Below are 13,016 nucleotides of genomic sequence, written 5' to 3'. Positions count from 1 at the left end.
GGGAAGGGGAAGGGGAAAGGGGTGGGGAAGGCAAGGGGAAGAAGGCGCGGGGGCTGGAGCGCCTTTGGGCGGGGGAAAAAGAAGCCGCCTTCATCTTGTTGCCACGAGGCAAGAAGCGGGAAGGGTCCCTGAGGGGCTTTGGTGTGTGGGTCTGTCTGTCTGCCTTTGTGTATGTGAGGAAGAAACAGAGAGAGAGAGAGAGAGAGAGAGGTGTCCATGAAGGAGAGGGAAAGCGCTACTTTTGGCGCCCGGGGCTGAGGGCGAAATTGTGGTGGTCTTTAAAAGGGCGACCCAGGTGTGTCTGTCCTGGACACACAAAAAATACGAGGGCTTTCAAGAAGAAAAAAAGCCGCCTTGAGTCCCTGTACTGGGAGGAAGGCGGGTTATAAATAATAATGGAGGACAAGACCAACTAAAAAGCCCAACACCCGACATAACGTGAATCCCAGGGTGACCAGACACGTCCTCCTTTCCCCGAACGCCTCGTCCATTTCAGCCTTCTGTCCAGAAGGAGGGGGTACCAAAACGTCCCCCCATTTTGAGCCTGGGTTTACATTTCTATTTATGTGAATGTTTTCCCCCCTCGCTTTTCTTAAGTCATGTTCCCCCCGTTTTTCCTCGACGGTCTTCCAATCCGCGGTGCCTCTGTCCCCCCCCTCCTCCTCCTGCTCCTGGGTCGAGGGGACACCAGGCCACCCGCTCTGTGTGTCCGTCCTGCGATGCTCCAAATGGAGGGGCCTTTGGGAGCCCCTCCTGGAGAGAAGGTTGAGATGTAAGGCGTGTCCTGGAAAAGGAGGACGTCTGGTCGCCCTGAGGCAAGGAAAGGAGAGCGGGAAAGAAGTTGCAACTAAGCGGGGCTCTCCTTCCTTCTCTCCCTCCTCCTCCTCCTCCTCCTCCTCTCTTTGCGGGGGAGAAGTGTAGGGTGTTTCCTTCGCCTCCCCCAGTGTTTCCCTTCTCTCTCTTCTTCTCCATCCCGGTGTCCCCCACAGTCCTCCTTCCCTGCCCCGCCTCAGGATGCTTGGCCATAATAAAGAGCCCCCGATAAAAGTGGTGTCCTCCCTCTCTCACACACACACACACTCCTTGGCTCCATGCCCGGGCTTCAGGCTGGCTCTGAGGCAGGAAACGCGAGGGAGAGGTGGCAGGGAAGAGCCTGCCAAACCAAACACAGCCGCCGGCTCCCTCTCAGCTTCCTTTGGCCTCTCCTCCCTCTGCGCTTTGCCTTCCTGCTCCATCTAATATCAGTTTCCCGCCCAGGAGAGCCAGCCTGTAGTCTCTGGTTTGAGGGCTGGACATTCAGGGTTCAGCTCCCCTCTCTAGCATGGCACCCTGTTTGGGTCACCTTGGGCAAAGTCACTCTCTCTCAGAGGGCCCTGGCAAGGGCAAACCTCCTCTAAAGAAACTTGCCCAGAAAAACCGATGATATAGGGCCAAACAGACAGGCCAAAATAAAGCTGCTTTATTCACTTTGGAGGTATGCTGTTTAAATGATGCATGTGTACCAAGAGGCCTGAAGCCACACCAAAGCCACGCTCCAGTCCTAAGGACGAGCGCAGCTTCTGGCCTCTTGTGTGTCATTTGAACAGCATACCTCCTAAGTGACCCAAGCAGCTTTATTTTGGCCCGTCTCTTCAGGCCCATAGAGTTGCCATAAGTCAGAAAGGACTTGAAGACTGTGCTTGCACACACACACACACACACACACACACACACACAGAGAGAGAGAGGAAAGGCAAGCAAGAGGGGCAGAGGGAGATCAGAACCACTGCCCTGGCTTTTGGACTCTAAAAAGCCCCCCCCCCCCCCCCCACAAAGGCAGCCTTGGCTCTCCTCCACGCTTCTCCCTCTTTGGAACAAGGTGCCATGATTTACAGGACACTGGGTTTTGGAGGTAAATCCATACATATATACCAAAGATCACATGAAAAGTGTAAATATGTTTTAACTGCTCCCTGCCCAAATTAAAAGGAAGACGTAGTTTAAGCCGCAACATGAACAGACACAATAAAACCCACAATCAGCACAGAACAATACACATGCAAATCACTCCTGCATTCCCAGGCTCACACAGTATGTATGTGTGTGTGTGTACATGTACACACACACACACACACACACACACACAAAGTTGTCCCTCCATATTTGCTAGGGTTAGGGGAACAAGACCCCTGTGAATATGGAAAAACTGCAAATAACAAAAACACTGTTTTTACCTGCGAGAACACCTCTCTAGGAATCTCTAGGTCCTCCAGTGCAACTCTGTGGTCAATGTCCAACATACACTGACCATACACTGGAGTAGCTACAAATGGTCTTTTAGTGCAACTTTTAGTTAAAGTTGACCACAGAGTTGCACTGGAGGACCTAGACAGTCCTAGAGGGAACATATTAATGAAATCCGTGAATAATCAAATCCGCAAATATCAAAGCTGCAAATATGGAGGGATGACTGTATGCCCATTTTTTTCCAGACAAGCATTCTCTGAAGATGCCAGCCACAGATGCTGGCGAAACGTCAGGAAGAAAATCTAGAACATGGCCACACATCCCGAAAAACCCACAAAAAACTATTTATGAGAAGTGTGTATGTGAGTGAGAATACAATAGGATACAGTCTACCACTTTTGCAGCTAAGCAGTATCTAATTGGAACCACACACACCTCTAAATGGCAGGTTCATTCAATTTCTTGACCTTTTAGCTCATTTCGTCCTTTATTCTGGACTTGGCTCCCACTAGTGTGCATGTGTGCATATGGGTGCTCACTGATGTTTCAGTGTTGTAGAAAAAAAACACCCTGGGGTCTTGGGATTCACTTATTCATCTAGCAAGTGGCTGATTTTGTGATTAAGATTAGGGCAGACTCCAGGCCAAGTCTCCATGTTTGCTACAGAGAATGCCTCCTGCAGGTCAAAAACTGGCACTGGTTTGTCACTGAACGTTTGCAATGCACTTTCCTTGCTGGCATCTTAGCCTATAGTCATAACTATGGGAAGCAGTGCCACCCTTTGGATTTCCCATCTGGACTGATCCCAAGATTTGCCAGTTTATTATATAGATGACTAACTGCCATGCCACATAAAAAAAATAACCTCAGACCTGGAAGGGTTTCTTTTGACATATCCCAGAGACAGCATCAGTTGCTAACACAGATTTTGTCTTGAACTGAAGAGGTTTGCAGCTATGTTTTACCTGTAAGTTCATTCACATGGCAATGTCTTTTGAGATTTAGTCAAAAGCCTCCCCAGTTGTGTTCTACAGAGAGGCAGGGTATAAATATTATTATTATTATTATTATTATTATTATTATTATTATTATTATTATTATTATGTCTCTTTTTCTCTGTGAACAAATTACCATAGTTAATGCTGAGCAGAAACTAGAAACATTAATAGTTGAGATTTTCTTTATAAACCAGTTTAAGAAAAGTGAAACTCACTCTGAGCTTTGTGTGTAAAAACAGTCACTGAGATATTCATAGACTGACAACAGCATGTGTATAATTTATATAGGACGGTTCAAATTATTTAAAAACTGGAAGCCTCTGGATGAAAAACCAAAGCTGTTTATGTATTTACACACATTACTCCTTGAAGGAGGATCTTATTTTACTTTATCCTAAAAGACTTCCACACTTCTTCTGAAACAAACCATTCCAAACACGTACTCCATTATTGAGTGGATTCTATCGTATCTTTAAAATTAACAATCTGTATCCTAATAAATTCTTTGATGCACAAGGCATAGCACACTGAATGGTTTTAATTCTTTTCTCTGGGTTTGCTTGGATTTTTTAAAAAACGAGACAAAGAGAAACACATATTCATTTATCTTGAAAATACATTTTTGTCCTATTGTGTTTTGGAATGGTTTAAATGAAATTTAGTGCAAGCATTTCTACTGGGGGTACAGCCTCAAAATTCTCCATGGGGATTCTTCCCTACTGCTGGAGTTTGCCTAATACAGTTTATTGACATTAAGCATCACTGGCACCAAGCAGTTATTTGCTTAATCAGTATTTCACTTTTGGATATATTTTTCAGCCAACAGCGTCCTTCGTATAGGTTCATATTTTCTGAAAGAAGCTGTGTAAAAGAGCACCTTCAAACCACTGTGTTCCCTAAAAACTCCCCCCTTGTTCTGCTTTGCAGTCCATTTGATTGATCAGGACCTTGGACAGTGCAATGCAAAGGAGAGCAGTCCTTGGTTTGCCTCCTGAAAATGAAATTAAGAATGCCCTACAAAATAGGAATTTAATCCAAACCTATAATGGGGGGGAAGAGGTGCTGGGGGAAGAGACCATAATTGGTATGGACCCGATAAACTGACATTTAAAATATGCCTTGAACATCTTTGAACATAATCAGTTTTTCATACATTAGCAGTGTATTCCACTGCAATAATAGTGATGAGAAAATTTGGTAGGATACTTTGTCCTTAAAAAAAAGTTTTACACACTACAAATACTCGACCTAACAGGTGTATTCCAGTCCAAGTCATGGTAGTGTGGAATTGCTTCTCCCAGTACACAAGGAAAGAGACGTAGGCCATGCTGGTGAATCAAGGAGCTAACTTTATTTAGAAAAAGAAAACCACTTCTGTCCCTCATCCTTGCAGATCAGAATCTGAACAAAGTGGGAACCCTGAGCCACAAACCTGTGCTTTATAATATAGGTTACCAAGCCATTACTACAAAACACATGGGTTAGGAAAATCCCATAAAGCTAACAAATTCAGTACAGTACAAGTTATGACTTTGGGCTAGGCATCAGTTGTCCAAATACAGCCTCCTTAAGTAAACAACCATTCCCTAGTCCTTACTATGTGACCCATTTCCCAGTCCCTTGGCATCATAGAGAACAAGATATGCCATGTAACCTTCACAGTGTCAGCTTGTTCTTCTGGAATAAATTTCCTAAGACCAAGACACACGATTCAATAAAGATGCAAGCATTTTTCTGAGGTAGACCTCCTCTCAAAGCCATGTTCATTTTCCCTTCAATGCATACGTGATCTCCACTTTATTAGCCAACATTGTGACCATATCTTGGGAGGGGTGGGGTGGTGGTGGTATTGAACATTTTGGTAACATCTTCTAAACATTCCAAAATCAAACAAAAACATGCAAGTAATGGGCATTCTCTACCAATGCTTGGCAATTATGAAATTTTGTCCTTCAATACAGAAAATAATAGCAAACCTCATGGTTCTTTTTTTAAAAAGAAATTACTTTTCAACTGGCATGTTTTTGGTTTGCATTAAACATTAAATAAAACCTTCACTTGTTTGGTAAAGTACTCTAACAAATGTTATTTGTGACACATATGAGCTATTGATAGGCAATTTCTCTACTTGCCTGTGTATTTCATTGGTTCTAATTTATAGGTATTATAGTTTTACCTACACAGGTTCACACTGAAGATCTGCCACTCTTGGTTAATGACTGACGGTGCACAGAAGTGGGGAAATGGGCATCAGATGGTCCAAAGGAATGGAAAGGAAATACTAGAAATCAGGATAAAGAAACTGTGGTGTTGTTTTCTTAATCCTTGAGAACAAAAGCAACTCCCTGCTTCACATCTAAAAATGCAAGATAGTTGTTTACAGCGTTAGGTGCTCCAAGGGAAACTCAAGAGAGCCATCTGCTGTCTTAAATCTGCGATAAAATATATACGCTTTAAGCTAGAGCAAGGGTTTTGATAGCAGATGGATTTTCAGAACATGGACACATAGATTGCCTAAGTCACTGTCAACCATCTCACTGTGATAATAGGTTGGGGGCAAGTCAAAGGCACTCTGTATTAAAACACTCAGCACTATTTTCCATTGAAGACAATCGGTTTGTAAAAACAATCCACAAATGGGAGGAATTATTTTAGATTATTAAAATTATTTTTCTCCTCACTGTTCTTGGGAAATATACTGTGAATAGCTCTAAAAGTTATATTATAATCATGGGAATGATTGGATTTATCTGTGCAAACACTGTAGAGCCATTTCATCATTGTGGCTTGACAATACTGAAGTCACATCAGCTGAAAGCAAAGGATCAGTACACATGACAGCTAGCAAGCAAGTTGTATGGAAGCTGTATGTATGAAAAGGATCTGGGACAGCTAGATTTTTCACACACTTTTATGGACATTAATCCTTTTCAGAGATTCTGTCAATGTGCAGCTCCGCTTTCTCAGGGCCATTGGGTTATTTTGCAGATGACTTTTGAACAGTATTAATCTGGAAATGCAGTGACTGCTACACATACTTTCATCCAGCCTCCACCCACAGCACACCACAAAATCTGTTGTTTACAGCAGGGGTAATAACTGCAGCCAGTTTTCTAACCCCTAGGACAATCTGGGGGCTGCACAGATCAGAAGGAAACTGGATCCTGAAACAAAATTGGAAATGACTAGAAGACTACTTTGGTGGTGCTGTTTTTAAAAAAGGTTTTTGGGAAAGTAAAGGGGACTCTTGAGACCTATCTAAGAGGTGAATTGCAAATCCAAGTGTTTTTCAGGTGTGGCAGTTAACTCTTTATTTGCCCTCAAAAGACTGTTGGATCTGGAAACATAATGTGAGGGGCTGCGTGCATCCCCACTGATCCACTTTTCCCACCTCTGGGGTACAACTAACCCCCATAAAGTTTCTACGCATTCAGGCCTATCAGAAATTCACAACTTAAAGATTTACATCTCAGGCATTTTTTTTCCACATTGCAATATCAACTCAATGAAGAAGGAGAAAAACAGTCTGGTAAGGAGCTAATAGTATCCAGGCACAGTTACGACAGAAAAATGGATTAGTTATTATTATGTATTAAATACATATAACTAGTAATTAGTACAGAACAGAAGAAATGACAGACACTTCTTGTTGCCACCTATAGGACTCAACTAAAGCCACTGCAGCATATTATCGGTCCATCTGTTATTGCCAAGGATGGGCTGGACCATTCAAAGATACCAGCAGTGACCTATAGCCCATCATGAACATTGACATTCCCCTTTCACAGGTCTTCAATGGGAGGTGCTTGCTTACAGATACCCCTGTCCAAACTAAACGAACTACTCACCAGTGACAACAGACAATATAACTAGGATACCAGGCCCTTCAATAAACCCATATGTCCCCTCTGTCCCTATATCAGCTCTTATTTTCTTGGCAAGATTTGTTCAGAGACCTTCCCCTGAGAATGAAAGAGTGTGATTTGCCCAAGATCAGCCACTGGGTTTCTATGGCTGACCAGGGATTTGAACCTTGATTTCTAGAGTCATAGCCCATTGCTTAATCCACTGTATCATGCTGGATACACCACATGCTGGCAACACTCTTACTTAACCAAACAGCATTGCCCAAAACATCAGGGACTGATTCACTTACTTATCATCCAGTGTAATATATATCACCATCTGCTAATAATGCCGTCCTGCATTCTGCACAAGGCAGTCATGCACAAAAATAATACATCTAGCATCAAAAATGGCAATAAATCTAAAAAATAATAATATAGCCAGATATTTAAGCCTAGGGGACACTTTATAGCTGACCTTAAAGTGACCATTCTTGAACAAAAGAGTTTTAAAAATTTGACATGACAACATAAAAATATGAGTTACAATCCATCAATTCAGTTCTATCTCCTCTGGTTTAAAATAGGATAAAGGTGGAATTTAAAAACAACAACAAAATTACATTGCACATGTTAATTAGCTATCAATTCCTAATGTCTATGTTAACTGTAACAATTGTACAGTTAATGTAATTGTCACTGTTTGTAAGTGGTACAGAAATGTAAATGCTATTGCTACATTTCATTTCTCTTTCATTTCACTGCTTATTTTTCAATGAGATGGCCAGTGGATTAGTCATTCTGCAGGCAGCTGAGCCATGCTAGATTTTATTGCTGGTTCTCCTGAAGCTGCTCTGAGTTGTACAGGATCTTCATTCATGGCAAATATCTCAAACGATGGGGAGACCTTCTGCTCAACTTGGAACAGCTGTGGGAGTAGCGGCAGTAAAATCAAGAGCAGACCTGTTGGCACTTCAGCAACAGCTTCACCAGTCAACCTTGGCTCCCATCAAAGCAGCTTATGCACTTGACAAAGTGGACTTTATACAGTGGACCCTTGTTTTACACTGGGGTTTGGTTCTAAGATCCCCTGTGTATAACAAAATCTGTGTATGCTCAAGTCCCATTGAATATAATGACATAGCAAAATGGCGTCCCTTATAAAAAAAATTGAAAATCAAGGTTTGATATTTGAAATTTATACTTTTTTTGAACATTTTCAAACCGTGTATGCTTGAATCCGTGTATAAAAAATCCATGTGTAAGAAGGGCCGACTGTATGTTACAATAGAGACATTGATTTTATGGACCCACTAGATTCTTGTTTAAGGCATCCTGTGCTTGGTGACTGCCCCCACTTAATGTTTTGATGTAACTCAGGTGTGGCAACTGTCACTACAATGTCCATCATGGGGCAGTCCATTGTGCCTGAGACTTTGAATGCCACACAGACTGTTAAAAAGAACCACCTGGAAATGGCTGGAACTCTACTTTTGTCATTGAAAAAGATGTGATTTTACATATGTGTGTCTGTGTTAAAACAGTTGTGGCGGCCATGCAGTCTGTTTAAAAAATTTATCACCACCTCCGGAAGCTTCCAGTTAAAGCAGTTTACTCCTTGGGGAGCCATGAAAAGAGGAGGGATTTAATGTAATGGATTTTCTAAAGGCAAAGTGACAGGTGTCTCCGTGGAAAAAAACTTTGAGTAATCCCCAGTTGCACCCTTGTAATTTAATGTTCTGACATAACACCTGCTGCCACTAGTTCTTTATCAGGGCATTTCTCTATTTATTCCTAAATATAGGTTGCGTGTGTTTGGTCTTGGAGTGTTGTAGCCTGTCTTAAACATTAGCAAATGGGGATTATGTGTTATGTGCTTCAAGTTAAATCCAATTTAGGGCAACCTGATCATAAATCTTCCTGGTAAGATTTATTCACAGGTGCTTTACCATCTTGGGCAGAGTGTGATCTGGCCAAACTCAATGATCAGATTTCCATCAATAGCAGGAATCTGGATCCTGATTTCCTGGAGTCCTAGTCCAATACTCAAACCAGTACACTACACTTGTTCCATGGAGGAGTACAAAGTTTAAATGAGTAAATATAGACACAATATGGGGGGCTGTTCCTAAAGTCTGAAAATTCAAAGCCTTCTTTAGTAGACATTTCCTAACTCTGAAACTTTTAACTTGTAGAGAGAGATAATCCACTAATATTTTTTAATAATTAAAGGTGTTTTAGGGCTGTCTTTCAATTGGAATATTTTTATGCTGAATCATCCCTAGCAAGTAAAGGCTGGAAAATTCATTCCAGTCATTATGCAAACTCCTGATCAGCAGCGTTTTCTATGAAGGATTATACCAGGGATCATATTGCAAACATAACATGTTGAATAATGGAGCACACTAAAGAATTTCAAAAGAAAATCAACTTGTGCTTGATAGATTATAGCAATGCCTCTGTGTATATCGTGAAAAACTATGGATTGCTCTTTAAGAAATGAGAGTGCCACACCACTCAATTCTCTTGATATGTAAACTGTACTCAGGACAAGAGGCCACTATCATGACAAAATATGGAGAAACAGATTGGTTTTCAATTGGTAAGAGAGTCAAGCAAGGCTGTATCACCCTATCCATTTAACTTGTATGCTGAGCCTATCATATGTAAAGCAGAATTAAACTCATAGAAAAATCGGCGGAAGTACCACCAGCAATTTAAGATATGCAGATGACACCATACTACTAGCAAGAAATACCAAATAGTTGCAATGATTACTGAAGAAGGTCAAGGAGGAAAGTGCAAAGGCAGGTTTACAGTTCAATATTAAGAAGGTAAAAGTAATGATCACAGATTATTTACATAACTTTAAAGCAAACAATGAAAACACTGAAATAGTTCAAGATTTTCTGTACCTTGGCTCTGAATCAGAAAACTAATACTTGGAAGGGCAGCTATGAAGGAACTATCCAAGATCCTGAAGTGTAATACTAAAGTTAAGATTGTCCATACCATTTTATTTCAAAATTCTACATATGGCTGTGAAAACTAGACAATGAAGAAAGCTGTTGGGAGAAAATCAACTCATTTGGAATGTGCTGCTGGAGAGGGTTCTTTGGATATTGTGGATTGCTAATAAGACAATGAGTCCTAGAGCAAATCAAGCCTGACTCTTCCTAGAAATCAAAATAACTACACTGAGACTTCTTACTTTGGCCATATCATGAGAAGACAGGACTCACTAGAAAAGACAATGATGCTTGGTAAGGTAGAAGTTAGTGGGATAAGAGGAAGGCTGCATTACAGATGAATAAACTCAATGAAGGAAGCCATAGCCTTGAGTCTGCAAGAACTGAGCAGAGCTGTTTAGGATGCAATGGATTGGGATCTCTCATTCATAGGGTTGTCATAAGTCTAAGTTGACTTGATTGCAGTTACTAACAATAGTGTATATAGTATATCAAGTACAGTAAATAGATTTGGCTGTTACTCCAAATTAATATTACCATGCAGATACATATGTCTTCCTGCTCCTGCTGGTTGTTTTCTCCACTTCTTTTTCTTCCTGGTATGGTATCTCTATTCATCTCTCTACTCCCCTTCTAACAATGAGTGAACATTCTAACAATGACTGCTTGTGTCCCTAGTCCATTGTGAGGCATTACTACTACTCTCTTCCCGCTCCCGCCCCCCAATTCTTTGGTTCTTTCACCTGCCTTTCCTTTTGGTGCTTACCCACCCTCTTGTTGCCTGTTCTTTCTCTCTTCTTCCAACAATTCTATTTTAGTTCTTCTTCAGGTAACAAACTTCCATCTGGGTGTTAAGGGTTCAGCTTGTAAGTGTGATCTGCTAAGAATGAATGCTTTTCCATATACAAAACAATACTCTGCATGCACATAAGCTTGCAAGTTATAGAGAAGCAAAGGTCAGTCTAGAATTCTAAGAATTCTTACTAGATTTTCTAATTACAGAAGCAAAAAATCCTGTTACCAACATGTTTTATCTTCACTAACAAGAAAATATACATGCTCCTTCTTGCAGAAATACATGGGAAGATTGGAAGTGAAAGTGCTGTAGGATTGTAGTATTTTTGGTATACTGTATACTATAAATGGACTCTATCTGCTTAAATGCAATTATTGCTTTGCAGGTCCTGTTTATCTGAAGATGACCTATCAGTATGAAAAAAGTAGACAGAAAGGAATCAGAGGTTTTTCTTTTACATAACTTCCACAAAACATGGTTGCTATAGTCCTAATCAGTTTTTATTATTTGTTTACTCTAAGGAGCTCAACTTCCAACTTATTCTCACATTAACCTCACATCAACCCCATGAAGGATATCAAGCTGAGAAAGTGTCACTGGCACATGTTTACCAAGTATGTTTCAAAGTTCAGTAGATACTTGAATCTTGATGTCCCAAATCCCAGCGCAACACTTCAAATTAATACCACATTGGCTTTATAGTCAGAAGTTAACCTCCCCCCCCCCACACACACACATGTATGACAATTATTATCACATAAAGGGGGAAATAGGCATAACTCTATAGTCCTTGTCAGCTTTATTGCAACTTTCACACACTGGTGGTGGTGGAAATTCAACAGGAGAAATTCAACTTCTCTACTGGTTTCTGATGAGGCACTATGTTAGTTCATTGCAGCACTGTGGCCCTTTAAAGACTAAAAGATTTCCTTTGGCATGAACTTTCATAGACTGTATGCCAGTTCATCTTTTGCATTTTGATGAGGTCTCTGAACATTTATGCAAAATAAGGCCTGTTGTCCTTTATAGAACAACAAGATTTCTTGTTTGTTGGTATAGGCTGCCAATACAATTTAGAATACTCATTCTAAATTGTTACTCATGACTAATTTAAGTTCCAGTAATATCAGTGACTATAAGCATGACTAAGCCTGGATCCAACTCATTTAATGCCTTTAGAGGTACTTCTGATCTAAACAGGCATAAGCACATACAACTTGATTTGCTTTTTTGTAACCTAGTTCTTCAGGCAGTTGATTGTTTTGAGGCTGGGTGAGAAGTAAGTGCAGTGCGGCTTTTCTGACTCCCTGCCGCAGCCGCTGCCAGCTTCTGTACCATAAGAATCCACAGGGTTTTTTTATTCATGATGCCACTGGTAAAGGAAACAATACAATGTTGTTTAACTATAATGTGAGTCCACAGTGCACACACCTCACAACTCTTGTTGTGTGTTTTTTGTAATTTGATAGGAGTAAAACAGCTCTAGAGAACAGGGTCTGAATCCCTGTTAAGCCATGGGAACCCACTGGATAACCTTGGGCAGGTTATACTCTCTTAGCCTCAGAGGAAGGCGATGGCAAACCTCTAAACAAATTTTGCCAATAAAACCCTGTGGTAGGTTCACTTCAGTGCTGCCATATGGCAAAAATGACTTGAAACCACACAACAATAACAACAACACAGAGAATGTAAGCAGCCCTAATGGCGCAGTGGTTAAATGCCAGTATTACAGCCACATGGTTGTAAGTTTGACCCCAAGTAGGGCTCCAGAGTCCACTCAGCCTTCCATCATTTCATACGTCAGTGAAATGAATACCCAGCTTGTTGGGAGAAAATGGCTTACACACTGTAAACTGCTTAGGGAGTGCTAGTTCACTAATAAGCAGTATAGAAATGTACTTGCTATTGCTATAAAGCATCACATCGTTTTAACAAAAGTTTACATGGAATGGGAAATATTTAAAAGAAACTCAGTTAATGAAATTCCTCCCAAGAGAACTCAGGCTGGCTCCATTTTATTAGTCTTACAAAAGGCAGCCAAGACTACATTGGTCCTTAAAATTAGGGCTGGATTTTGGACTCTTTAAACATTTTTACTCTTTAAGATTTCTTTAAAAGAATGTTTTTATCTGTTGAATATCATCTCAGGAGAGCTAGTGAGCTTTGGGGCAATTAATGCTGC

The 13,016-nt window shown here is 40.9% G+C and overlaps 1 protein-coding gene across 2 annotated transcripts in view; it reads right to left on the bottom strand.

Moving 5' to 3' along the window:
• Positions 1-13,016, bottom strand: part of FGF14 (fibroblast growth factor 14) — a 363,780-nt gene that overhangs the window by 110,891 nt on the left and 239,873 nt on the right. The gene's annotated exons all lie outside the window — the stretch shown is intronic.

This window comes from Sceloporus undulatus, chromosome 3, assembly GCF_019175285.1.
Source record: "Sceloporus undulatus isolate JIND9_A2432 ecotype Alabama chromosome 3, SceUnd_v1.1, whole genome shotgun sequence".
Classification (NCBI taxonomy): domain Eukaryota; kingdom Metazoa; phylum Chordata; class Lepidosauria; order Squamata; family Phrynosomatidae; genus Sceloporus; species Sceloporus undulatus.
The sequence above is the reverse complement of the archived record's forward strand: the minus strand, read 5'-3'. Positions and strand labels throughout refer to the sequence as shown.